Here is a 25,571-nt window from a genome sequence, read left to right on the forward strand (position 1 = left end):
GAAGGATTGAATTTACGCCCTCTGCCGTGAAAGCATGAGTCCTAACCACTGAACCACCAAGGAACTCTATGGATAAAGTACTTTTTAATAAGTGGCAGAAATTAAATTGGCTCTAGCATAGCATAGCATCATGTTTATTATACTTATTGATAATAATAATGATATGTCAGAATATGTTCTAAACAATAGCTGGGAAGTTAAAACATCATTATGGTTGACAAAGGCAGAGCTTAAGAAAAAGGAAGAACCAGGTCACTAAGAGGGGAAAGTGAGTGTCTATATTACAATTCAAACCAAAAAACAAACAAACAAACAAACCACACCACCTTATACAACACCGGCATATAATTCAGCCCCAAACTTTCCCCAATGCCACCAGCATCCCACCAAAGATATTAAATGGAAAATTCCAGAAATAAACCATTCATAAGCTTAAAACTGCATGCAGTTCTGAGTAGCAGGATGGAATCTCATGTCAAGCCACTCCATCCCAGCCGAGGAGTGACATGCCAGATTAATTCTGCAAGAGAAGCAGCACAGAGAAAAGCCTCCGGGTTTGTGTTATATCTACAGAGACCCTCTCTAGTGTTTTCATAGCTGGTCTTCTTCCAGGATTAGAGACAAAAGAGGCTCTCTCTCCTGGCTGAGCATCTCAGCGCTCCCCTGAAATGACCACTCATCACTGAAGCAGAAGGTCCTTCTCTGACACCTCTCCATACTGTATGGCCTTGAGCAGGAATGCAAATATCCTCTCACCCACCATGTGCCCTTTTAATAGCCAGCGGAGACTTGGCACTATTAAGTTACCAATTTCCACTTGTTACCTAATAATAAGTGGACGAATAGGTAAGGCGAGAGAATAATTACAGTGGCATGTAGCTGATTAAGTAGAGGATTAGGAATCAAAAGAGTGAAATCAGAGTCCAGGTCTGAAACACGAGCTAGAGGTTAGACACCTCAACTGGTCACTTAACTTTCTCTATTTCCCAGTTTCAGTATTTAACTGGAGGCCATGAGACCCAGATCAAAGGACTGTTGGGATAGTTAAATTGGATAATGCAAGAGAGGAAAAAAAAAAACAAACCTGATAAACTCTAAAGCCCTAGCAGATATTCATCTAGTCAGTCATTTATGCAGTTTTCATCAACTGTACATTGAATACCTACTGTATGCTAGCTGCAGTTCCAGGCATAAGCAGTACACATGTCATTAAGACAAAGTCCCAGTCCTCATAAGAGCTTCAAATGTAATATAGAAGGTATTTGAAAGGTTAATTTCATGTGTTGGCCTGGCTTGGCCGACTATATCAAGATATCTGGCCAAACATAATGCATGTTTCAGTGAGGGTGTTTTTGGACAAGGTTTACATTTAAGTGACAGATTTTGAGTAAAACTTGTCCTCCCATAATGGGTGGGCCTTGTCTAATCAGTTGAAGACTTAAAAAAAGAACCAAAAACTGACCCCTTTCTCCCCATCTCAACCCTGCCCCCAGCGAGGAGACAGCCTCTGACTTCAACTGCAACACCAGCTTTCTTGGGGTTTCAGCTTGGTGGTCTTTGTACTTCAACCATAGCACTGGCTTCTCCTTGGTCTCCAGCCTGCCAGCCCACCCTACAAATTCTGGACTTTCCAGCTTCTATAATCACATGAATAAATCTCTCAAAAGTAATTTTTTTTGTATATACAACTATCCCCTGCTTTTCGAAGGTCTACTTTACGCCACTTCACTTGCATGAAAGATCAACATTAGTACCTGTTTTCACTAACCAACAGAAGTCAGAAGTGGCTTTTCACTTTTAGAGGAAAAGGTGAAAAGTGAAAGTGGTGTTAAGCAAGCATTTGTTTTGCAACCAGTCGTTAAAGAGACAGCGCACAGCCCCAGCTTTGACAGAGCCACAGCCAAGCCAGTTCCCCAGGACCTACACTCAGTATTTCAGCATCAAGCTGCCACAGCTTTGAACTATGTCTCTGAGCATCCCCACTTTATCTTGATTTATTCTGTGCGCCTGTTAGCAAGATGCATCCTAAGGTAATTACCTCTTTGTTTTAAGCCATTTCTGCTTATGAAAGGTTTCATAGGAAGGCTCTAGTCCTGGATGACTGGGAAAAACCTGTATTTACACATTTTATTGGTTCTGTTTCTTTGCAGAATCCTGACTAATACACATTGTGGTACCAAGAGGTGGGGTGCTGCTATAACAAATACCTAAAAATGTAGGTAGAGGCTGGAGGAGTTTTGAGATACACACGAGAGAAAGCCTAGATCACCTGGAAGAAACTGTTGGCAGGAATATGAATGGTGAAAGGGATTCTGATGAAGTCTCAGACAGAAATGAGGAACATGCCATCGGAAATTGGAGGAAAGCTGGTCCTTGTTACAAAGTATCAAGGAACTTGGTGTGATTGTGTTTTACTGTTTTTTGAAAAGTAGAATTTGTGACAAAATAAGTTATTTAGCTAAGGAGATTTTGCTTGCTCTTTTGTTTTTAAAGTCTTTATTGAATTTGTTACAATATTGTTTCTGTGTTATGTTTTGGGTTTGGGGGGGATCTTAGCACCTGACCAGGGGTTGAATCCCCATCCCATGCATTGGAAGGGGGAGTCTTAACTACTAGATCACCAGGGAAGTCCCGCTGAGGGGATTTCTAAGCAAACTGTTAAAGATATGATTTTCCCTTGTTGCTTATAGTGATGTGAGAGGAGGGAGATACAATGAAGGAGGAATTATTAGGCAAAAGGGAAACAGAAATTGAAGATTTGTAAAAATTCTTAGCCTATCCAAATTGCAAAAAACAAACAAACTCCCCACCCCCACCCCCGTCAGCTTGCTCTGGAGGGAATACCAAAGGGATGGCTGGAACATCATTTGATAAAGAGACTAGGGCTGAAATTCCTGGGTTTCATCATCCATCTCGGCAGAACCTAGCAAGAGAGATGGTGTTACAGAGAGACAGCCGGCAGAAACACTGCCAGATGAGGCTAAAAGGTAAAGAGGTTAACAGAAACTGAAGGAAGGGTTTGAGACTTCCAAGATTCTACCAGGTAAGATTCTACCGGATTCTACTGATAGATTCTACCAGTAGCTCTAGCAACATGTGTTATCCTTGCAGGGAAGAATAAGCCCGATGCGTGATGATACTGTGGGAAAGACACCAGAGAACTGCCACTGCCCCACAGACCCAGAGCACATGTGCCGTCAAGGCAAGGCTAACTCCTCTTCAGTGTCAGTGGGTCGAGCCTGTGTCTGGGGCCAAGGGGGCAACAGGGCCACTTCAGTGGGCCTGGAGGTCAGAGCACTGAGCCAGTGAGAATTATTTATTCCTGAGACTTAAAATTGACTGGAGTATTGATTTCGTGGCTATGATACCAAAAGTACAGACAACAAAACCAAAAATAAACAAATGGGACCACATCAAACTTAAAAAGTCTTGCTTATCAAAGGACACAGTAACCGAATAAAAAGGCAACCTCTGGAACGGGAGGAAATATTTGCAAATCATGTATCTGATAAGGGATTAATATCCAGAATAGATTACTATCAAAATACTAACGTAGAATATGGGCAAAGGACATGAACAGACATATCTTCAAAGATGATATTAAAATGGCCAACAAATGTATGAAAAGATGCTAAACACTATTAATCATCAGAGAAATGCAAATTGAAAACATAATGAGGTGTCTCTTCACAATCACTAAGATGGCTACATAAAAAAATAAATAACAAGTGGTGGTGAGGATGTGGAACTGTTCTGCACTGTTGGTGGGAATTAAAAAACACTGCAACTGCTATGGAAAACAGTATGGCAATTCCTCAAAAAATTAAAAACAGAACTACCATACGATCTAGTAATCTCACTTCTAGGTACTGAAAGTACTGAAAGCAAAAGCTCCAAGAAGTATATTCATACCCATGTTCACAGCAGTATTATTCACAGGAGCCAAAGGTGAGGCAACCCAAGTGTCCATCGATGGATGCATGGATAAATGAACTGTGGTGTATGCATACAGTGGATTAGTGCTGTGCTGTGCTTAGTTGCTCAGTCATGTCCGACTCTTTGAGACCCCATGGACTATAGCCCACCAGGCTCCTCTGTCCATGGGGATTCCCTAGGCAAGAATACTGGAGTGGGTTGCCATGTCCTTCAGGGGATCTTCCCAATGCAGGGATCGAACCCAGATCTCCCACATTGCAGGTGAATTCTTTACTGTCTGAGCTACCAGGGAAGCCCACAGTGGAATAGTACACAGTCTTAAAAAAGAAGGAAATGCTGGCACATCCTAAACAAGGATGAACCTTGAGGACACTATGCTAAGTGAAATAGATCAGTCAAAAAAGACAAATACTCTATGACTGCACTTTAATGAATTATCTAAAGTTCCAAGCTCACAGAAACAGAAAGTTGCATGGTGGTTACCTATAGTTGGTGAGGGGGAAGAAAGGGGACCTGTGGTTTAATGGGTACAGAGTTTCAGGGTTTTGTTTTTAAATTTTATTGGACTTGAGCTTCCTCAGTAGATCAGCTGGTAAAGAATCCACCAGCAACGCAGGAGACCCTGGTTTGATTCCCTAGTTGGGAAGATCCACTGGAGAAGGGAATAGGCTACCCACTCTAGTATTCTTGGGCTTCCCTGGTGGTTCAGCTGGTAAAGAATCCACCTGCAATGCGAGCGACTTGGGTTTGATCCCTGGGTTGGGAAGATCCCCTGGAGAATGGAAAGGCTACCCACTCCAGTATTCTGGCCTGGAGAATTCCACAGACTGAATAGTCCATGGGTTTGGAAAGAGTCGGACACGACTGAGCAACTTTCACTTTCAATTTTTAGTTGACAATGTTGTGTTAGTTTCAGGCGTAGAGTTTCAGTTTTGCAACATGAGAATGTTTGGAGACATCTTACCCAACAACATGAATACACTTCACACTACTCATATGTACACCTAAAAGTGGTTGGGATGGTGACTTTTATGTTAGGTGTTTGTTACTACAATAAGAAACAAAGAGAAAAATTATCTAATGGAATTTACCTCGCCAGGTTTTGTACTTGTTTGGGACTCTTCACCTAGTCTTTCTTCCCAATTTCTCCCTCACGCCTATCTTGCGTATTTTGGAAGCACGTACCGTGTCTGGTTTCATAGGTTCACAGCTGAAGAGGAATCCACTTCAGGTTGAATCACACCTCGAGTCTCACTTACACCTGACTTAGATGATTTCAGATGGGACTTTGGATTGGGTTGGTCAAAAATGTTGTGTGGGTTTATTCGCAAGATGTTCACTTGAAAAAGCCATGTGAACTTTTTGGCCAACCCAATACTTGGAATTGATGCTGGAATGGGTTAAGACTTTGAGGGGGCTACTGGGTTGGAGGTACCTGTATTTTACATATGAGAAGGACATGAATTTTGGTGGGCCACAGGGTAGCATTGTACAGACTGAACTGTGTCCTCCTAAAATTCATATGTTGAACCCCTAACCTCCAGGACCTTAGAACGTGTCTGTCTTTGGAGATAGGGCTTCATTGAGGTTATTTAAGTGAAGTCATAAGAAGGGATGTAGGGACTTCCCTGCTGGTCCAGTGGATGAGACTTAGTACCCCCAAAGTGAGGGGCCTGGATTAGATTCCCGATCAGGGAAATACATCCTGCAAGCCACAACTAAAGATCCCTCATTCTTCAATTAAGACCCAGCGCCATCAAATAAATAAACATTAATTAAAAAGGTGATGTAATCCAATATGACCAACCTCCTTATAAGAAGAGAAAGAGACACCAGGGATGTGATACAGAGCACAGGCCTCGGGAGGACACAGCAAGGAGGCAGCCACCTGTGGGGAGGGAGGTCTCAGGAGAAGCCAGTCCTAATCTTGGAATTGCAGGTTCCAGAACTGTGAGATAAGAGATTTCTGTTATTTAAGCAAGCCAGGGACTTCCCTGGTGGTGCAGTGGTTAAGACTCCATGCTCCCAAAGTGGGGGGCGGGGCAGAGGTTCAATCCTGAAGTGGGGAATCAAGATCCCTCACGCATGCTGCCGACGTAGACTGTGGTATTTTGTTAGGCAGCCCTAGCAGACCACTACAACAAACTAACACACGATGTCAGGTCATGATAAGGGAGCCCTTAGAAGAGTACATAGTCAAGGTGAGGTAATAAAGAAGAGGAGGGCTATTTAAGACAGGATGGGGAGGAAAAACGTCAGGAGAGATGACATTTGAACAGAAACCTGTATGACAAGAGGGATTCATCCTTGGGGGCATTTGTGAGAACAGTGTTCCAAAAGGAAGGAATTTCAAATACAGAGATACCAAGTGAAGGATGTTTGCTTGGCATGGTGCTAAACACGGACCTGCAGCAGTGAGTGGTGTGAACCAGGGCCAGGGCGGACAGAAAAATGCTGCTGGAGAGATAAGCAGGGGTCTGAAGACAAAGGGTGCTGTGAGCGATGGTGAGGATCCTGGATTGTATCACAAAGTGACAAGAGCCAGGAATCTACAAAGCCATTTTAGGTTTCTGGGTGAAGCCATAACAACAGTTGATTAGTGTTTTTAAAAAATGTATTTGCTATGGAATGGAGAAGATGAGAGAGGCAGGCAAGCATGGAAACAAAGACCAACGAGGAGGCTACTGGTCCAGCTGAGAAATGATGAGAGTTTGGATGACGGCGGTCATAGTGAAGGCACTGAGTCATTGCATTTGAAGTATACTTTCAAGGTACAACCAGCAGGATTAACTAACAGCCTAGTTGTTGGGCATGAGGAAAAAAAACAAAGAGTCAAGAATGGGTTTTGGCCAGGATTACTGGAGAACTGGAGCTGCCATTTCTTCCAGTCAGGGAAACAGGGAGAGCAGAGGTCAACTTAAGAGCTTTGTTTTAAACATGTGAAGTCTGAGATATGGCATTAACAGCAGTGCTCTAACAATAAAACACTCTCCTTGCCTTTCCCAGATTTTGGCAACATAAAAATTAAAAGATACACTTCCTGCCTTTATGGTCTCATGGGCTGGGGGGGGGGGGGGGGGGGGGGGGGGGCTAAGTGAAGAGACATAAAAAACAAATTTTTAACTTAATAGGCTTTATTTGGGGGGGAGCAGAGTAATGTTTATAGAAAAATTGGTTAGAAAGGATCATATATTTTCTCAACTTCCTCTTATTAGCCTCTTGTGTTACTGTGTACATTTGCTACAACAGATAAACTACACTGACATACCTTAGTCACCCTAAGTCCATAGTTTACACTAGGGTTCACTCTTGCTTTTGTATATTTTACAAATTTGGACAAATGTACCCATAATTTCTTGAGAAATCTATATGCAGGTCAAGAAGCAACAGTTCTAACTGGACACGGGACAACAGACTTGTTCCAAACTGGGAGAGGAGTCCATCAAGGCTGTATATTGTCACCCTTATTTAACTTATGTGCAACACATATCATGTGAAATGTTAGGCTGAATGAAGAATACGCTTGAATCAACACTATCAGGAGAAATATCAATAACCTCAGATACGCAGATTGCACCACCTTTATGGCAGAACTAAAGTGCCTCTTGGACGTGGGGTTGCTCCTCTCGGCTGGCGCCCCTGACCTTGGTTGACGGTAGATTCTCTCGGCCACACTTCTGCGCAGTCCGTTGCAGCCAGTCCGTCATGCTTCCTCCTCTCCTCCCACTTGGCAACCACAAGTCTGATCTCTACGTCTGTGAGTCTGATTCTGTTTTGAGGGTAGGTTCATCGGTGCTACAGTTTAGATTCCACATATAAGTGATATTCATATGGTGTTCGTCTTTCTCTTTCTGACTTAGAATCAAGTATACTTTAAATAGTTACCCATTTTCCAAGCAGAGGTCTTCTTTCTTCAAATACCAGGTCATTCAAAAGCTGATGGTTTAAGGGTGTCCAGGTACCCATCTTTGTCTGCATTTTGGGACCATCTGTGTCTTTTGGAGGTGCAAATGCCATGAAATAACTGGATATTCTTCTGTAAGGAAAACTACACCTCATTAAGTTTTTCTCTTCAAGTCTTTCTCCTCAAGCCTCTAGCGCTGGTGTTGCCATAGCTCCTGAAAAAGCAAAATGGCTGTCTGAGGAGGCCTTACAATTACCTGTGAAAAGAAGAGAAGTGACAAGCAAAGGAGAAAAAGAAAGATGTAAGCATCTGAATGCAGAGTTCCAAAGAATAGCAAGAAGAGATAAGAAAACCTTCCTGAACGATGAATGCAAAGAAATAGAGGAAAACAACAGAATGGGAAAGACTACAGATCTCTTCAAGAAAATTAGAGATACCAAGGGAACATTTCATGCAAAGACGGATACAATAAAGGATAGAAATGGTATGGACCTAACAGAAGCAGAAGATATTAAGACGAGGTGGCAAGAATACACAGAAGAACTACAAAAAGATCTTTGCGACCCAGATAATCATGATGCTGTGATCACTCACCTAGAGCCAGACATCCTGGAATGTGAAGTCAAGTGAGCCTTAGAAAGCATCACTACGACAAAGCTAGTGGAGGTGATGGAATTCCAGTTGAGCTCTTTTAAATCCTGAAGGATGATGCTGTGAAAGTGCTGCACTCAATATGCCAATAAATTTGGAAAACTCAGCAGTGGCCACAGGACTGCAAAGGTCAGTTTTCATTCCAATGCCAAAGAAAGGCAATGCCAAAGAATGCTCCAACTACTGCACAGATGCACTCATCTCACATGCTAGTAAAGTAATACTCAAAATTCTCCAAGCCAGGCTTCAGCAATACATGAACTGTGAACTTCCAGATATTCAAGCTGGTTTTAGAAAAGGCAGAGGAACCAGAGATCAAATTGCCAACATCCGCTGGATCATCGAAAAAGCAAGAGAGTTCCAGAAAAACATCTATTTCTGCTTTATTGACTATGCCAAAGCCTTTGACTGTGTGGATTACAATAAACTGTGGAAAATTCTGAACGAGATGGGAATACCAGACCACCTGACCTGCCTCTTGAGAAACCTATATGCAGGTCAGGAAGCAACAGTTAGAACTGGACATGGAACAACAGACTGGTTCCAAATAGGAAAAGGAGTATGTCAAGGCTGTATATTGTCATCCTGCTTATATAACTTCTATGCAGAGTACATCACGAGAAATGCTGGGCTGGAAAAAGCACAAGCTGGAATCAAGATTGCCGGAAGAAATATCAATAACCTCTGATATGCAGATGACACCACCCTTATGGCAGAAAGTGAAGAGGAACTAAAAAGCCTCTTGATGCATGTGAAAGAGAAGAGTGAAAAAGTTGGCTTAAAGCTCAACATTCAGAAAACTAAGACCATGGCATCTGGTCCCATCACTTCATGGGAAATAGATGGGGAAACAGTGGAAACAGTGTCAGACTTTATTTTTCTGGGCTCCAAAATCACTGCAGATGGTGATTGCAGCCATAAAATTAAAAGACGCTTACTCCTTGGAAGGAAAGTTATGACCAACCTAGACAGCATATTAAAAAGCAGAGATATTACTTTGCCAACAAAGGCCCATCTAGTCAAGGTTATGGTTTTACCAGCGGTCATGTATGGATGCGAGAGTTGGACTGTGAAGAAAGCTGAGCGCTGAAGAATTGATGATTTTGAACTATGGTGTTGGAGAAGACTCTCGAGAGTCCCTTGGACTGCAAGTAGATCCAACCAGTCCATTCTAAAGGAGATCAGTCCTGAGTGTTCATTGGAAGGACTGATGCTAAAGCTGAAACTCCAATCCTTTGGCCACCTCATGAGAAGAGCTGACTCACTGGAAATGACCCTGATGCTGGGAGGGATTGGGGGCAGAAGGAGAAGGGGACCACAGAGGATAGGATGGCTGGATGCCATCACTGACTCGATGGACATGAGTTTGGGTAAACTTCGGGAGTTGGTGATGGACAGGTAGGCCTGGCGTGATGCGATTCATGGGGTCGAAAAGAGTTGGACACAACTAAGTGACTGAACTGAACTGGAAAGTGCCTCTTGATGAGGGTGAAAGAGGAGAGTGAAAAAGCTGGCTTAAAACTCAACATTCAAAAAACTAAGATCATGGCATCTGGTCCCATCACTTCATGGCACATAGATGTGGAAACAATGGAAAAAGTGACTTTATCTTCTTGGGCTCCAAAATCACTGTAAATGGTGATTGCAGCCATGAAATTAAGACACCTGCTCCTTGAAAGAAAAGCTATGACCAACCTAGACAGCGTATTAAAAAGCTGAGACATTACTTTGCCAACAAAGGTGCTTCTAGTCAAAGCTATGGTTTTTCCAGTAATCATGTATAGATGTGAGAATTGGACCATAAAGAAAGCTGAGCACCGAAGAATTGACGTTTTTGAACTGTGGTGCTGGAGAAGACTCTTGAGAGTCCCTTGTACTGCAAGGAGATTAAACAAGTCAATCCTAAAGGAAATCAGTCTTCAATATTCATTGGAAGGACTGATGCTGAAGCTGAAACTCCAATACTTTGGCCACCTGATGTGAAGAACTGATTCATTGGAAAAGACCCTGATGCTGGGAAAGACTGAAGGTAGGAGAAGGGGATGACAGAGAATGAGATAGTTGAATGGCATCACCAACTCGAAGGACATGAGTTTGAGCAAGCTCTGGGAATTAGTAATGGACAGGGAAGCCTGGCATGCTGCAGTCCATGGGATCACAAAGAGTTGGATATGACTGAGAGACTGAACTGAACTGAACACTGAAGGACATCTTGGTGGCTTCCAAGTTTTAGCAGTTAAGAACAAAGCTGTTACAAATACTTGTGTGCAAGTTTTTGTATAGATGCAGCTTTTCAACTCATTTGGATAAATACCAAGGAATGTGATTGCTGGATTATAAACAAGTACTTTAAATGTCAATTTCTATACAAGTGCCAACAGGGAACCCAGACTATCACTTGTAGGAAGCAAAGAGCTTTTTTTGAGTTCCTTAAGTTATTCTAGCAATGCTCTAAAACTATAAACATCCTTCCTTTTCTGTATGACTATTAGTCTGACACTATATCATCAGGATACCCCTGCCTGGCTCACTTACAGGAAGGCAGCCACTAAACACAGATAACTAACGTGCTCGCGCTGACTCACATCCACCCTTTCAAAGAACCATACGCAAATGGCAACCTATTGATGAGGGCGGAAGTCACTTTCAGTACAATATTTCATAATTAAAGGTCTGTGTTCTTTGAGCAGAACTCTTCCCTAACTCTGGTAAGCCTACTTTCTCAAATAAATTCCATTAAGTCCCAGACGAAGAAAAAGGCTATTGAAGCTCTTTGTTGTTGGTTTTCAGTAGTTCAGTTGTGTTCAACTCTTTATGACCCCATGGACTGCAGCGCGCCGGGCTTCCCTCTCCTTCACCATCTCCCAGAGTTTGCTCAAGCTCAGTGTCCATCGAGTCCGTGATGCCATCCACTGACTTTCAAGAATGTTGAAGTGGCAAACCACTTCAGCATTCGTCCCTTGAGAACTCTATGAACAGGATTGAAGCTCTTGGGTGGTATGTATTCACAGGGAGTTCTAAGGCAGACCAGGCAGATACATAAGCCCCCTAAAAGTGAATAAAAATATTGTATTTTGGTACACTTTTCTGAGGGGAAGGGGGCCACCAGCTCTTATCACAGTCTCAAAAAAGGTGCAAAACTGAAAAGCAGCCAAAAAGGGCTGCCAAACCCTGGGTGTGGAGGAAGAGGGAGGAGAGCTCTGACCTCCTTGACCTTATATGGAGTAAAGGCCTCAGGCATTGTCTGCTTTCTCAGGGCTTCACCGCCCACTCCTAGGAAGGTCTGGGCTCTAATCCCCCTCCCAGCAGTGGGGGAGGGGAAGAGTCTGAAGTCCCCCAGGGAATAGTGCTCCTTATTTCCAGCATACTTTAGCAAGGAGCAAAATCAATCCCCTGAACAGGGCGTAGCTGGACAAAAAAATCTTCGTCTTTGCTCATCCAAGTGCTTGCTGTAATATTTTAGCATTGCCTTTAACGACTCCAAGAGGAAGAGTTCTTCCTCTGCCTTTAGGAGCTCTGAAACAATAAAGGCAGAGCTCTTTTGAGATAAACTGAGAACTGTGAGTTTGCCTCATCAAAGCTGTTCACACTCCATGCAGTCAACAGACGTTGTCCAGGGCCGAGCAGGTGCGACGGGGTTCCAGCCACTGCTGTTCTATGTCCCCCACGGATGCTTGCTTTACCAGCACCCCATGATCTTCCTGAGCTGTGAAAAACCAGCTTCCCCAATTTACACAACTTTCTTATGATAACTGAGGCCATTCCGACTTCTTGTTTTCAGCCACAAACTGAGTCAGGCAGTCACAGAAATATTTGGATGAGGCGGGCTCAGAAACCCAAGAATCTCTTCTGGTCTGTGCCCACCCCACAGGGGAGCCCCGCCTGCCCGCGTTTTTTTTCTGTTTTTTTTCTTTAGGTGGCTGCTACGTCAGAGAGTGTAGACGTGCTTTGTAGACCGTACACCGTCAGCCCCATCTCCGTGGCGACCACTTCCATCACTCAAGTCTCATGACTCTCTATTCTTCCGTTTCTCCCCTCCTCCAAAGGCATTTATTTTGTGCAAATGCTACCCAGGGATGCAGGCAGTATTTTATCTTCCTTATTGTCCTGTTTCCCTCATCCTCTTTGGTTCTTCTCCCTTGGACATGAATCTGCACAGTCCCATGGTGTAAAACCCTGAGTCCTTCTTGCATGGTGGGATGCAAATTTGTTGAATGAAAATGTACTTGTTTCAAAAATGTGTGCAAGCAGTGTTGCCTTTGATGGCCTGATGCTATAATCCTATAACTGTTTAAGTGTTCAAATGGGGGAAGGGGAAGGAGTTACTTTGATTATAATCACAGTCTAAATTCTTTAAATATTAAGTTCCAGGTGGACTTTTTAATCCAACTTAATTCCAATTACATGTAAATGGTTGTTTTAAGCTACTTGGGAATAAACAAGTTTATACATGTTTTTACCAAATTAAGAGGAACAAGATAATCCCTTAAATCTCATACTCAGACAAGTGGACTTTTAGGAGCTTTGAGCCTCAGCTTCATACTCTCTGGCCAGCTCCTTCTCCATACTATCAGCACAAAAAGATCAAGGTACTGAGAGCAAGGGTGAAGAAGACACACAAATAGCCTTAAAACCCCACAATGGGATATAGATCTGGGTTAATTCATCTATGTCTTCATTTGGATCTACTATGTTGCCAGGCCCAATTTTAGAAACTGGGGAAATTGTGGTGGTAAGAGAACTCATTTCCTGCTTTCATGGAGCTTAAATTCAAGTGGATTGGGGTTATGCACATGTTTTCACCTTTTATTTCTATTTTGTTAAACTCTTTGTTAAGTATGTTACAATATTGTTTCTGGTTTATGTTTCGGTTTTTTGGCCAAGAGACATGTGGCCAAAAAAGGGAAGACAGCTCCTCGAGGAGGCATTGAACCCGTACCCCCTGCGCTGGAAGGCGAAGTCCTAACCACTGGATCACTGGGAAAGTTCCCTATTTCTATTCTATTAGTATTTTGGAGAATTCCCTGGCACTCTAGTGGTTAGGATTCGGCACTTTTACCACTATGACCTGGATTTGGTCCTTGGTGAGAAAACCAAAATCCCACAAGTTGCGCAGCACAGCCAAAAACAACAACGACAAAATTATTTTCAAGCAAGTGTAGCCAAGGACATGAAGCCTGGAGCCAGGCATCCTGGGTTTGAATCCTAGCTCTTGCATTATCGTGGTTTGGGGACGATCATTTGGCCTCACTGTGCTTCTGTTTCCTCACCTGCAAAATGAAGGCAATAATAGAGTCTACTTCATTAGATCCGTTATGAGGATTAAATTAAATCATTTAATATGAGTAAAGTACTTAGAACAGTGCCATTGTATATTATCATGTAAGTGTAAAATTTAAAAAAAAAGAAACACATATATCTATTTAATTTCATAGTGGAGTAACATGCTCAGAGATAAAGAAGCTCATGCAGGTCATGAATTAAAGAAGCTCATGCAGGTCATGAATTAAAGAATCTATGCAGGTCATGGATTAAAGTCTAAAACCCCATTTTTTAAAAGAACCTAAAGACTTTCCACAGATTTTTCCAATTACACAGGATAAAAGCTCAAACAAATAATCTCAGAACTATTCTATAGTAATAGTTAGTGGTTCTTCATAAACTGAGGGCTTCCCTGGTGGCTCAGATGGTAAAGAATCTGTCTGCAACGTGGGAAACCTGGGTTCAATCCCTAGGTCAGGAAGATCCCCTGGAGGAGGGAATGGGAACCCAATCCGGTATTCTTGCCTGGAGAATCTCCTTGGACAGAGGAGCCTGCTGAGCTACAGTCCATTATTAAGTGCCTAGTTCTTATCATGTGACATCATTCATAATAGTTTAAATTTCATATTATCATTTTTTTTTAAATTATTTATGTGGCTGCTCTGGGTCTTGGTTGTGGCATGCAGGATCTTTAGTTGCAGCATGTGGAGTCTAGTTCCCTGATCAGAGATTGAACCCAGGCCCCCTGCACTGGAAATGTGGAGTCTTAACCACTGGACCACCAGGGAACTCCCTTGATCATCCTGATTTGCCACGAAAAATCTATAAATAATTTGCTCAAGGACCCAGGGTTGGGGGAAGAACTAGCTGTCTGACTACTGCATATTCCTGTAGATTAAGAGAAAGGTATGGCCAATATAGGTTCAGAGAAAAGTATGTAGGATATAGCTAGTATTTCCTTATGTTTACCCCTACCTCTTTCTTCTTAAAACAGCTGATCATAAACAGGAAGCCCAGCTGGTGTAGTAAGTCTAGGGCTGAGGCTAAGTGGCTTTAGGCAGACTTCCTCCTAGGTGGAGACCACCTGAGGGTAGAAAAGCTCCTGCTACCTATCAGGGTTGTTTCTGTCAACAAGAAACACCAGAAGGAGAAAAAAGAGGAGTATTCTTCAGGAATGATGGATTTGGAGATCTAATGCCTGCTTTTGTACCACCCACAAACTAAGAATCATATATACATTTTTAAGTGGCTGGGAAAAAAGAAAAACTTTCATGACTTGTACAGACTGTATAAAATCCAAATTTGAATGCCCATAGGTAGGGTTTTACTGGTACCCAGCCACGCTCATTCATTTATATACTGTCAACAGCTGCTTTTATTCTACAAGAGTAGAACTGAGTAGTTATGACAAAGACTCTATGGCCCACAATGTCTAAGATAATTAGTATCTGATCCTCCAAGTAAAGTTTGCCAGCTTCCAACTTACACAGCTAGCTGATGAATAACATGGAATAGAGCCATGAAGTTGTGAAAACCCACAGATAGGTATATACTAGGCCCAAGTCAGAGGGGGGCTTCCCAGGTGGCGCTAGTGGTAAGAACCCACCTGCCAATGCAGGGCAACTTAGGAGACACAGGTTCCATCTCTCGGTTGGGAAGATCCTCTTGAGGAGGGCATGACAACCCACTCCAGTATTCTTGCCTGGACAATCCCATGGACAGAGGAGCCTGGAGGGCTACAGTCCTTGGGGTTGCAAAGAATCAGACACAGACACGACTAAAACGACATCGCATGCACCCAAGTCAGGGGAAAGAACAGATGGGGCAGTGCAGCAGAAGACAGTGAAGAGAGAGGGAATGCATCTGAAAGGGACATAGACACCTCAAGGGAGTGAAAATCCTCTGAGAAGAGAATGCAGCAAAGTGGGCCCCCCAAGATGGAGATGCCAAAGGCTGGAGACCAGGCAAGAGGAAATTATTCTCCAAATTTCTCGCATACTACATAACAGAGACTGGGAAAGACCCCAAACCTGTTCCCTAGGTTCACTCCCAGATCACACGTCCACCTGTTCTTTTCACTTATCTAGACATACAGTGCGAGCTTCCCTGGTAACTCAGTTGATAAAGAATCCACCTGCAATGCAGGAGACCCTGGTACAATTCCAGGACTGGGACGATCCCCTGGAGAAGGGATAGGCTACCCACTCCAGTATTCTGGCCTGGAGAATTCCATGGATTGTACAGTCCATGGGGTCGCAAAGAGTCAGACAAGACTGAGCAACTTTCACTTTCAGACACACAGTACGGATATTGTCACACACCTAAATCCCTAGGCGGTTGCTCTGACCATAGTGCTACCATTTTTTTCCATTTGACTGAGATGTAACTGACATACAGCACTGCATGAGTTTCAGGTGTACAGGATAATGATGTAACTTACGTACACGATGAAATGATTATCACAGTAAGCTTTGTGAACACTGATCACCGCATATGGACCCAAAATTTTTAAAAATGGAAAAAAACTTTAGTGATGAGAACCCTTAAGATTTACTCTCAACAACTTTCATTTAAAACATTTTCTTGTTCAGTTGCTAAGTCGTGTCCAACTCTGTAACCCCATGAACTGCAGCCTGCTAGGCTTCCCTGTCCTTCACTATCTCCTGGTGTTTGCTCAAACTCACATCCACTGAGTCAAATACACCATCCAACCATCTCATTCTCTGTCGCCCCCTTCTCCTCTTGCCCTCGATCAGGGTCTTTTTCCAACATGCAGCAGTGTTAATCATATTTACTTACTTATCTTGTGACTGGGAGTTTCCTTTGAACACCTTCATCCTGTTCCTCCTCCTGTCAACCCTTCCCTCTGGCAATCACAACTCTGATCTCTCTCTCTCTTTTTAAAGAATTGGCTTGTTTTTGAAGTATAATTGACATATAACTGCCTTCCAGTTACTAAGGAGAGGAAAACTCAGAACTGGTTTAGAGAAGTGGCTAATCTAGTGGCTAACTTAGTGGGCTCATGCCTAATCTTCAAGTTCAGTCTCCCTAGCTTCCTTAACTACATGGTCATTTTCTGTGACTCCCCCCAAAAGGTAGCAGTTGTTCGGCATTTTATATCAGTGTCAAAGATGGGGCGGGCAAGTGAGTTGTAGGGACGGCTGGAGTGTACAGTGATGCGGTGTTAGACTGTTGCCAGGAATTTCTGGGTCTTCTAATATTTCTTTTTCTAGCTGGAAAGTAGAAGTCATAAAAGTTAGGGCTGGTAACTGGAGCCAAAATGTTACCATCTGCACCCAATTACCTAATGAAATCACGGGTGAGGAACTAGGACGTGGAGACTAGCAGAGGAACAAGGACATTAGTGAAATCAAGTTCCTCAATAAATAATTATACACAGAATATATTATTAAACCTAGATCACTGATCTGCTTATTCGAACACTTACTGATTTCTATCACTCCTTGCTGCTGAGTCCTATTTAAAAAACACACCATGGGCACCTGTTTTTTAAAATAAAGCCAATCTCAAAAAAAAAAAAAAAAGAAAAACAACAAAAAAAGTCAACCTCTGTATAATTTTTAAAAATCCTGTATAATTCTATAATATAAATGATTGTTCTAATTAACTTTTTCAAAAATTCAGATTTTAATGTGGCACAATAGGTGGGTTTAGTGTAGAACATGCTTGAATTTTCTAATAACTCTCCACAGTTATGTCAGATGCTGTTTTGAAAATGTATGCATTACATGTTGATTATGTTTACCAGAAGTTCTAAAAAGTTTACATGACGTGGCGTGAAAGGGCACCACCAAGTCCATACCTAAACTATAATGCACAAAAACAATGTCCTGATTCTCACTTGCATAAATCGCCTCATTTTAAAAACACGTGGCGCTCGCTTGCTTTTCTCCAGGGAAATACCAACAGAGGAATTTATTTACATCTCACCTGAAGGGAAAGTGAGGGAGGTAAAGAAGAGTCCCTGATTTAGAGATTTTTTTACCCCCTTCCTCAGATTCCACAGATTCCTCTCAGGCCCCTCTTCGGCCATGGCCTGCAACCTGTTTTTTTCTCCATTTCCCTACACATATTTACGCTCTTCTTTGATGCCGCCGTTAATTCTTAACGGCTCTTGCTCTGCCGATCTCGACACATCTTTCTCCGTCCTGATTCGTTCTAAACCACCTTTTTTCTGGGTACCAGCTCTGTTTCCCTTCCCCTGAGCGCTCCCTCCCTCTTCTCCACCCACGTCTCTCCACGCGGTTTCCAAGCCCCCTCCCCGCTCCCTCGCGCTCTACTCTTCTTCGCACCCCACCCTCGGCCCCCTCCCACTGGCATCTCTCCCGCCTTGGCCAAAATTGGCACGACACAGGCTGAGAGCCGACGCGCACGGGAAAAACGTGCGCAGGGACCGTCTGGGCGGGGGCGCGGGGCCGCGGGGCCGGGGGCGGGACAGGATGCTGCGCCGGGGGCGCCGTGTCTCCCCGCACGTCCGCGCCCGCGCCCCGCCCCCGGCCAGATGCTGAGGGGGCCCGGCGGGGCGCCGCCCGGGTCGGCGGGGGGAGCTCTAATTTCCTGGAATCTGAAGCATCTCTAGGGAAAAGCAAAAGGTCGCACAAGGGTTCTGCCTTTAGGGCAGGTTTTTGTTCCAGCCAACTAATCCCAAACCGCCTTTTCTACCGCTCAGCAGTGTCCGTCTGCCTCCCCCTTGTTCGTCCTTCTCGCCCTGTTTAGCCAGGGGTCTGCCTGGTCTGGTCTTATTTTCTGTTCTTTTCTCTGCCCTTCTCCCTCCCTTCTCCCCTCTTTTCTTTTCTATGTATATTTCACATTTCCACACGGCCTCGGATCTTTACAAAATCGTCCCCTTCTTTAAGAACCTGCAGTATCCTAGTCTGTTATTATTATTTGTTTAAGTTAATTTCGTTTACAAATTGGGTGTTCAGGTCAATGACTTCTGACAGATAAACACACCCATGCACCCACCGCCCCACTGATTTGCATTCTAGGAAGTTCCCTCGGCACCCGGATTCCTGCTACAGCTCCTCTGTCATTTTTCAGCCATACTGTATAGTTTTAGTCTTATGCGTTCATTCACCTTTTTCATATATTGGCAAATACTTATTAAGTACCTTCTATGAAACAAGCACTGATGTTACAGAAATTAAAAACTAGAACTAGTCGGTTTAAAAGAAAAGACCGAGTGGAACGGCTGTCCTTCCACCTACTTATTTCTGATAATACTATCCACCCCCCTACTCCCCCATCCACCCCCCCATCCCCTTTTAGACCCTTGGACAACTTGGTCAGCTGACCAGTCCTTCCTGAGAAATAAATTGACTTTTTTTCCTGTTTTCTTTTTTCCTCAGGAAGGCTGAAGGTGAAGGAAACACAGTAAACGCAGAATAGCTGCTGAGGGGAAAGCACTAAAATGCGTCGAATTCCCTGAAGGGCGGGCGGGAGCCCTACTGAGAGAGTGGGAACTGTCACAGGCACTGTTCCCAAACCAATGAAGTCGGAGAATGCAGCTGTAAAGTCTTCTGAGCAGGGGGCAGGATGTGAGTGCCTGGAACAGACTCATAAAGAAGTTGCACCATATGACATTGAGTTTAATGAGACACATTTAGAAAAGATGGGGAAGTAGTCTACTGACCAGAGGTGAAGATTTGAAGACTGCACCCCTTCACCCCACCAGCTCTCACAAAGAGTATGCTGTTTGGTGGGAAGGGTGAAAAGTCAATCTAAGAAAAGTAAGCATGGGAATTCCCTGGTGGCCCAGTGATTAGGACTCAGCAGTCTCACTGCAGAGGGCCAGGGTTCAATCCCTGGTTGGGGAACTAAGATATAAGCTGCACAGTCAAGAAAAGAAATGAAAGCAAGAGACAGAGAGGCAGAGAAAGAAAGAAATAGAAAGAAAGTAGATATAAGGACACAAAATGAAAAATAAGGAAGGAAAAATGATAACAAAGATTTGTTGCGATATTGCTGCAAACCTAGCTCTCTTCCTGAGCCAGTGACACAGGGTTTCCACTTCCCTTTACTGTCACATGTTGCTCAAGTCTAGAAACTGAGATATCTGAACACTAACTCCTACCAAGGGGATAACCTCTAGACCCACACAGTACATGTTCGAATAACAAAACCGAGCCTCTTAAACAATGCTGAGCTGCTTAGAGTTGAAACATTTCAACATAAAGAATTTGTCTTCTAGTGGTATTAGAAGTGAAGCGTGAGTTCTTTCTTCCTTTTATGTCTTGTTCTCCGTTCTATTTTACCGAAGTATAAATATGCATACAGTAAAGCAGGTGAAACTGCATTAATGTTAAGTATACAGCTGGGTGAATATTTACTACCCAGATTAAGATCTAGATTCTAGAATACTGCTCCCCAAAAGGTTTCCTTGGGCCTGTTCCAGTCTATAGCCTCCCTCCCCAGAGGTACCCACTATACTGACTTCTGTCATCATCAATTAATTTTGTTGTTCCTCATCTCTACAAAAATGGAATCATATAGTATGTTTTCTTTTGTGCCAGGATTTTTTTTTTTCACTCAGCATAGTGTCTGTGAGTGTTGCATGGTATGAATCAGCAGTTCATTCCTTGTTACTGCCAAATACTAACCATTTATGGATATGTCAGAATTTATGTAGCCAGTCTCCTGTGGATGTATACAATCACGCTCCTCCATTGCTGTCTTTAGTTTTCAGCTATTATAAAACATCCCTGTCATTTGCCGCACTTATGAATTCTTTTCTCTTGGGTATATATTTAGGAATTGCATTGCTGTGTTGCTATTTTTTTTTTTTGGCAATAAATAATACATTTTAAATACAAACAAGTGAGCTACTTCTCTGTCTTAATACGTGTACAATATTGTAATATAAATATTTTATATACATTGTTTCAAGTGATCTTCAATACATTTTTGTGAAGTAAGAAGAGTAGGTAATTCACTGAATGAGTTTTCCTAGCAGGAGCAGTATCTGGGCCCCTAGTGCGTGTTCCCTTACGATTTTGTGTAATTTGGCTGGCATCTATCTACATAGTTTGTCTGTACTGTTTCACGACTCAGTCAAAAGGTCACCCTGTAATTCCAATCCAGCTTCTCACTGTCCCTCTAATTCTAGGCTCTCTCTTCCTTCCTGTTCCCCTCATTTTTCCCCAGAGTGGGGATGCTATGGGGATGGAATCACAGTAAGCCAACTGATAAAGAAAGCCGTGACAGAAGTAGAATGGGAGAATGCAGAGAGAAAAATAACAGACTAAGGCAAAAGGAAAAGGCACACAGAGGGGACCTGAGGCAGTCAGAGGAATTGCACAAGTGATAAGATACCACGAGCAACTTACAGAAATGGACAGAGACATCTTGCCCACAGTTCGAGGAACAGAGCAGAGACACCAAGGCAATGGGCATCAGCAAACCCAGGAAGTTGAAACCCAGGGAGTCACAGGAGGGGAAAGACATAGTTACGTCTTTAAGTAGGTCATGCAGGATTCTGGAGAAAACAGTTGCAGCTGCAGATGGAGCCTTGCTAAGAACAGAGACAGTCCCAAGGAAGTATTTATTTATTCTCATATGCCTCTGTGAGTCATTTCGATTTCCACGGAAGGGACCAGCAGGAGGTTATAAAGAGGATACTCTTACTTCTGTATTGTTTTCCATTTCCTTTTCTAATGTGTAAAAAGGAACCTCCCAAAGACAAGCAAAAGCTAAGATCTTTCCCTTAGATGTAACCCTTTCAGTCTCTTGTCTGTTCTTCGTCCGTCTCAATATTTGTATCTCAAAATTTCTACAATTCCTTTTGTTTCTTTTCTTTCCATTTCTCCAGATATAAGCCACTATCTTCAGCCTCCTTCGGTCTCTCCTATTCTCTTTTCCAATATTCCTTGTATCTACAGTCAAACTTATCCTCACATCTTAGCCAGAAACTTTGCTTCTTCCAAATCCATTCTCTATTCTTGCCTCTAAGCTGCATTCTTGGACCTCTTGATCTTTGGATAAGACAACATCTGATAAAAATAAGAAACAGCAGTTTTCTAAAGCTAGGATTTTTTTTTTTTTTTTGGCTCCGCTGAGTCTTCATTGTGGCATGTGGGTTTCTCTAGCTGTGGCGCCCAGGCTCTTTATTTAAGAGTTCCTGGGCTTAGTTGCCCCTTGGCATGTGAATCTTAGTTTCCCAACTAGGGATTGAACCCGTGGCCCCTGCATTGGAAGGCGGATCCTTTCATTTATTTGTTTTCGGCTGTGCTGGGTCTTCACTGCAGGCTGCTTTCTTTAATTGTAGCGAGTGGGAGCTTCTCTTGTTGCAAAGCACAGGCTCCAGACACTTGGGCTTCAGTAGTTACGGCTCCCAGGCTCTAGAGCACAGGCTCAGTAGCTGCAACACACAGGTTTAGCTGCTCCACAGCAGGTGGAATCTTCCCAGATCAGGGAGGGAACCAATATCCTTTGCATTGCTAGGCAGATTCTTAACCAATGAGCCACCAGGGAAGTTCCCTTAAAACTAAGATTTACTTTTTTAAAGGCAATTTTTAGAAAAAATATATACATACATAGATACTGAGAGAGCCTATAAAATTGTGCAGTGCTTTGCTGAACAATGCAAAGGCCCCCAAGTTCCTGCCCTTGGGTTGATCAGTCTGGTCCATGGAGGGAACCAGAAAAGAAAGTCAAAGAATCCAGAGATTTTATTCATGTGGGAACAATCCAGAAAGGCTTCTGAAATTAGAATCTTCCAGAAGTCAGAATCTGAACTAGTTCTTAAAAGATGGGTAAGAAAAGAGATAGGCAGAGGGACTTTCCTGGTGGTCCAGTGGTTAAGACTTCACTTTCCAGTGCAGGGTTTGCAGGTTTGATCCCTGGTTGGAAAGCTAAGATCCCACATGCCTTGCGTTTAGTTCCGTTCAGTTCAGTTGCTCAGTCGTGTCCGACTCTGCGACCCCATGAGCTGCAGCACGCCAGGTCTCCCTGTCCAACACCAACTCCCGGAGCCTACCCAAACTCATGTCCATTGAGTCGGTGATGCCATCCAACCATCTCATCCTCTGTTGTCCCCTTCTCCTCCTGCCCTCAATCTTTCCCAGCATCAGGGTCTTTTCAAATGAGAAAACATGCCCTGACACCAATAACCAAAACATCATTGGTAAGGAATATTGTAACAAATTCAATAAAGCTTTTAAAATGGTCAACACATTAAAAAAAATCTTTAAAAAAGGAAAGAGAGAGAGATTAGAGAAGGGCATCTCACGAAGATGCGATAGCCTGGGCAAAGTAATGGTGTTAGGAGGTTTGTGCAGAAGTTCAGAGAAGACTGCTTTTTTGGATCTTGCTCAAGAGGAGAGCCCTTATAGGAATCCAATAAGAGATTGCTGCTGCTGCTGCTAAGTCACGTCAGTCGTGTCCGACTCTGTGTGACCCTGTAGACGACAGCCCATCAGGCTCCCCCGTCTCTGGGATTCTCCAGGCAAGAACACTGGAGTGGGTTGCCATTTCCTTCTCCAGTACAGGAAAGTGAAAAGTAAAAGTGAAGTTGCTCAGTCGTGTCCGACTCTTCGCAACCCCATGGACTGTAGCCTACCAGCCTCCTCCATCCATGGGATCTCCCAGGCAAGAGTACTGCAGTGGGTTGCCATTGCCTTTATGTTTCTCTAAAACCAAGCTCAGGCTCTGCTATAGCAGTCTTTGAATACCAGACATGCTACTTTGGCATGAGCCCTTAGGTGACGCGAAATCTTACTGCATAGTTTTCTTTTTTACAATATCAGCATACCGCTTGCACTCCAGAGACACCACAACTAAAATACAGTCTCCTCGCTCTGTGCTTTTTCTAATCTCTCTTCTCCATTGCTTCCCTCCTCCCAACTAGGAACCCCAAACTCTGCTGCTTCATTTCATTATCCTATCCATTGTGTCAGTCAGATGGCTTTCTGGATAGAAACCAACTTGGTACAGTAGTTGAAAGTGTTTCCTGCAAACAATCTTCTCTAATGTCTATTTTTAGAACAAAGACAAGGCTGAGAGTTAGAAGACCCAGGTAGCAGCTCAGACTATGGCACTATCTTGCTGTGCTACGGACTATGCTAACATTTACGTTGTTAAACCCCTGTCTCAGTTCTCTAATTCTAAAGTGGTTTTGGACTTCCCTGCAGGTCCAGTGGTTAAGACTCCGTTTGATCCATGATGGGGGAACTAAGATCCCATATGCTGAGAGGTATGGCCAAAAAAAAAAAAAAGGTGGTCTTAGGGCTGAAGGGGAAGGACTCCAACTGATTTATTCTCTGCCACCTCCAACACATCACCTACACAAATACCTGGGGGTTCATGCATGTAGAGCAATCTCCCCATGGGAGAAAGGGGATAAATTATGTAAATATTTTGACTACTAATTAAGTATGCACTTATCATACCTCTTTCAAACACACACTTGAAAGTCCCAAATCTTTAGAAGTTTCCCTGGTTCATTTTTGTGCCTGGTACATATAGACACATTCAGCAAATATCTGAATGAATGAATGACTCTCCAGCTCTAAAACATAAAGGTACTGGGGAAGTCACTAGATTCTGAATGATATCACAGTTGTAGTTTGAAATATCAGAAGCACCTGAAAGGAGCTACCTAGTTGCTGTTTCTGGGTCTGGCTAAAGAAAGAATTTATTTTGCTCCTTGCATTTCAAAATTTCCACCAACTTTTGCTCCCTTCAGGTACCCTGAGAATGAAGCTATTTACCACTATCTCACTAGTTCTTCTTTGATCTTGACAGCTGCCATCAATATCAAGAAATCAAACAACCCCAGGGAAAAACTGGACCTGTTCCCACCATGGTGCACGGGCAGTAAGGAGCATTCTTCTTGGTTCCCACACCCCTGCCTCAAAGTACAGCCAGTGACAGGACAGCGGCTCTGCTTTCCCCTCGCTCGCGACCAGCCAAATAGTGAGCCTGTCAGCACTGCCTCGTCCCAGAATAGCTGCATGCCTCACTGGGGCACCTGAGCGATAAGGAGAACAGAGCTTCTGGTTTCAGTTCGGTTGCATTTATCTGAGTATTGAGATATGAAAAAGAAAAGCAGGATTATTCCTCTTTTCAAGAAACATGACTTTTCTGCTGGAAAGCATGAGCAAAATATGGGGAAGAGAAAGTAAAAGTCCAGAAAGGGCAATGAAAATGATTTTGCCTTATTTATTAATTTTTTTGGGGGGGTCTGTACCTCAAGGCTATCGGGATCTCAGATCCCCCACCAGGGATTGCACATGGTCCACGGCAGTGAAAGCTCTTAATCCTAACCACTAGACCACCAAGGAACTCCCTGATTTTGCTTTCAATAAGAGCATATGAAAATAAAGTCCAGCGACTTCCCTGGTGGTCCGGTGGTTGAGAATCTGCCTTCCAATGCAGGGGATGCAGGTTAGATCCCTGGTCGGGGAACTAAGGTCACACAAGTCCCTGGGCAACTAAGTCCCTGAGATGCGACTGTGGAGCATTTACCCTTCAGAGCCTGTGCTTGGAAACAAGAGAAGCCCATGAGCCATACTGAAGACCCAGCACAGTCAACATTTTTTTTAATTGAAAGAAGAAGTCCTAATGTGATCACTGAACATTGTTAACATTTCTAAAAGGATGAGATTGGGAGGGGTGACAGAAAATTGGGACTATGAAAATATCTTCTCGGATGACAAAAAGGGCTTCAGTATTGCTGGTTCAGGATGGGGAACATGTGTATACCTGTGGCAGATTCATGTTGATGTATGACAAAACCAATACAATATTGTAAAGTAATTAATCTCCAATTAAAATAAATAAATTTATATTAAAAAATAAA

General features: G+C 43.2%; 2 long non-coding RNA genes across 3 annotated transcripts; one reads left to right on the forward strand and one right to left on the reverse strand.

The window, feature by feature from the left end:
• Positions 1-1,924: 1,924 nt before the first annotated feature.
• LOC121819210 (uncharacterized) lies at positions 1,925-25,571 on the forward strand. 2 transcript variants are annotated; one of them, XR_006059448.1, is made up of 3 exons: positions 1,925-2,030; positions 23,902-23,963; positions 24,515-25,571. It is a non-coding gene; the product is annotated as an uncharacterized LOC121819210 (long non-coding RNA). The 2 variants fall into 2 exon arrangements; XR_006059447.2 differs by lacking the exon at positions 1,925-2,030 and adding an exon at positions 17,208-19,982.
• LOC132659486 (uncharacterized) lies at positions 7,053-17,225 on the reverse strand. Its single transcript, XR_009600007.1, has 2 exons — positions 15,360-17,225; positions 7,053-13,761 (listed from the first exon to the last, which is right to left on the reverse strand). It is a non-coding gene; the product is annotated as an uncharacterized LOC132659486 (long non-coding RNA).

This window comes from Ovis aries, chromosome 3 (genome assembly GCF_016772045.2).
Source record: "Ovis aries strain OAR_USU_Benz2616 breed Rambouillet chromosome 3, ARS-UI_Ramb_v3.0, whole genome shotgun sequence".
Classification (NCBI taxonomy): Eukaryota; Metazoa; Chordata; class Mammalia; order Artiodactyla; family Bovidae; genus Ovis; species Ovis aries.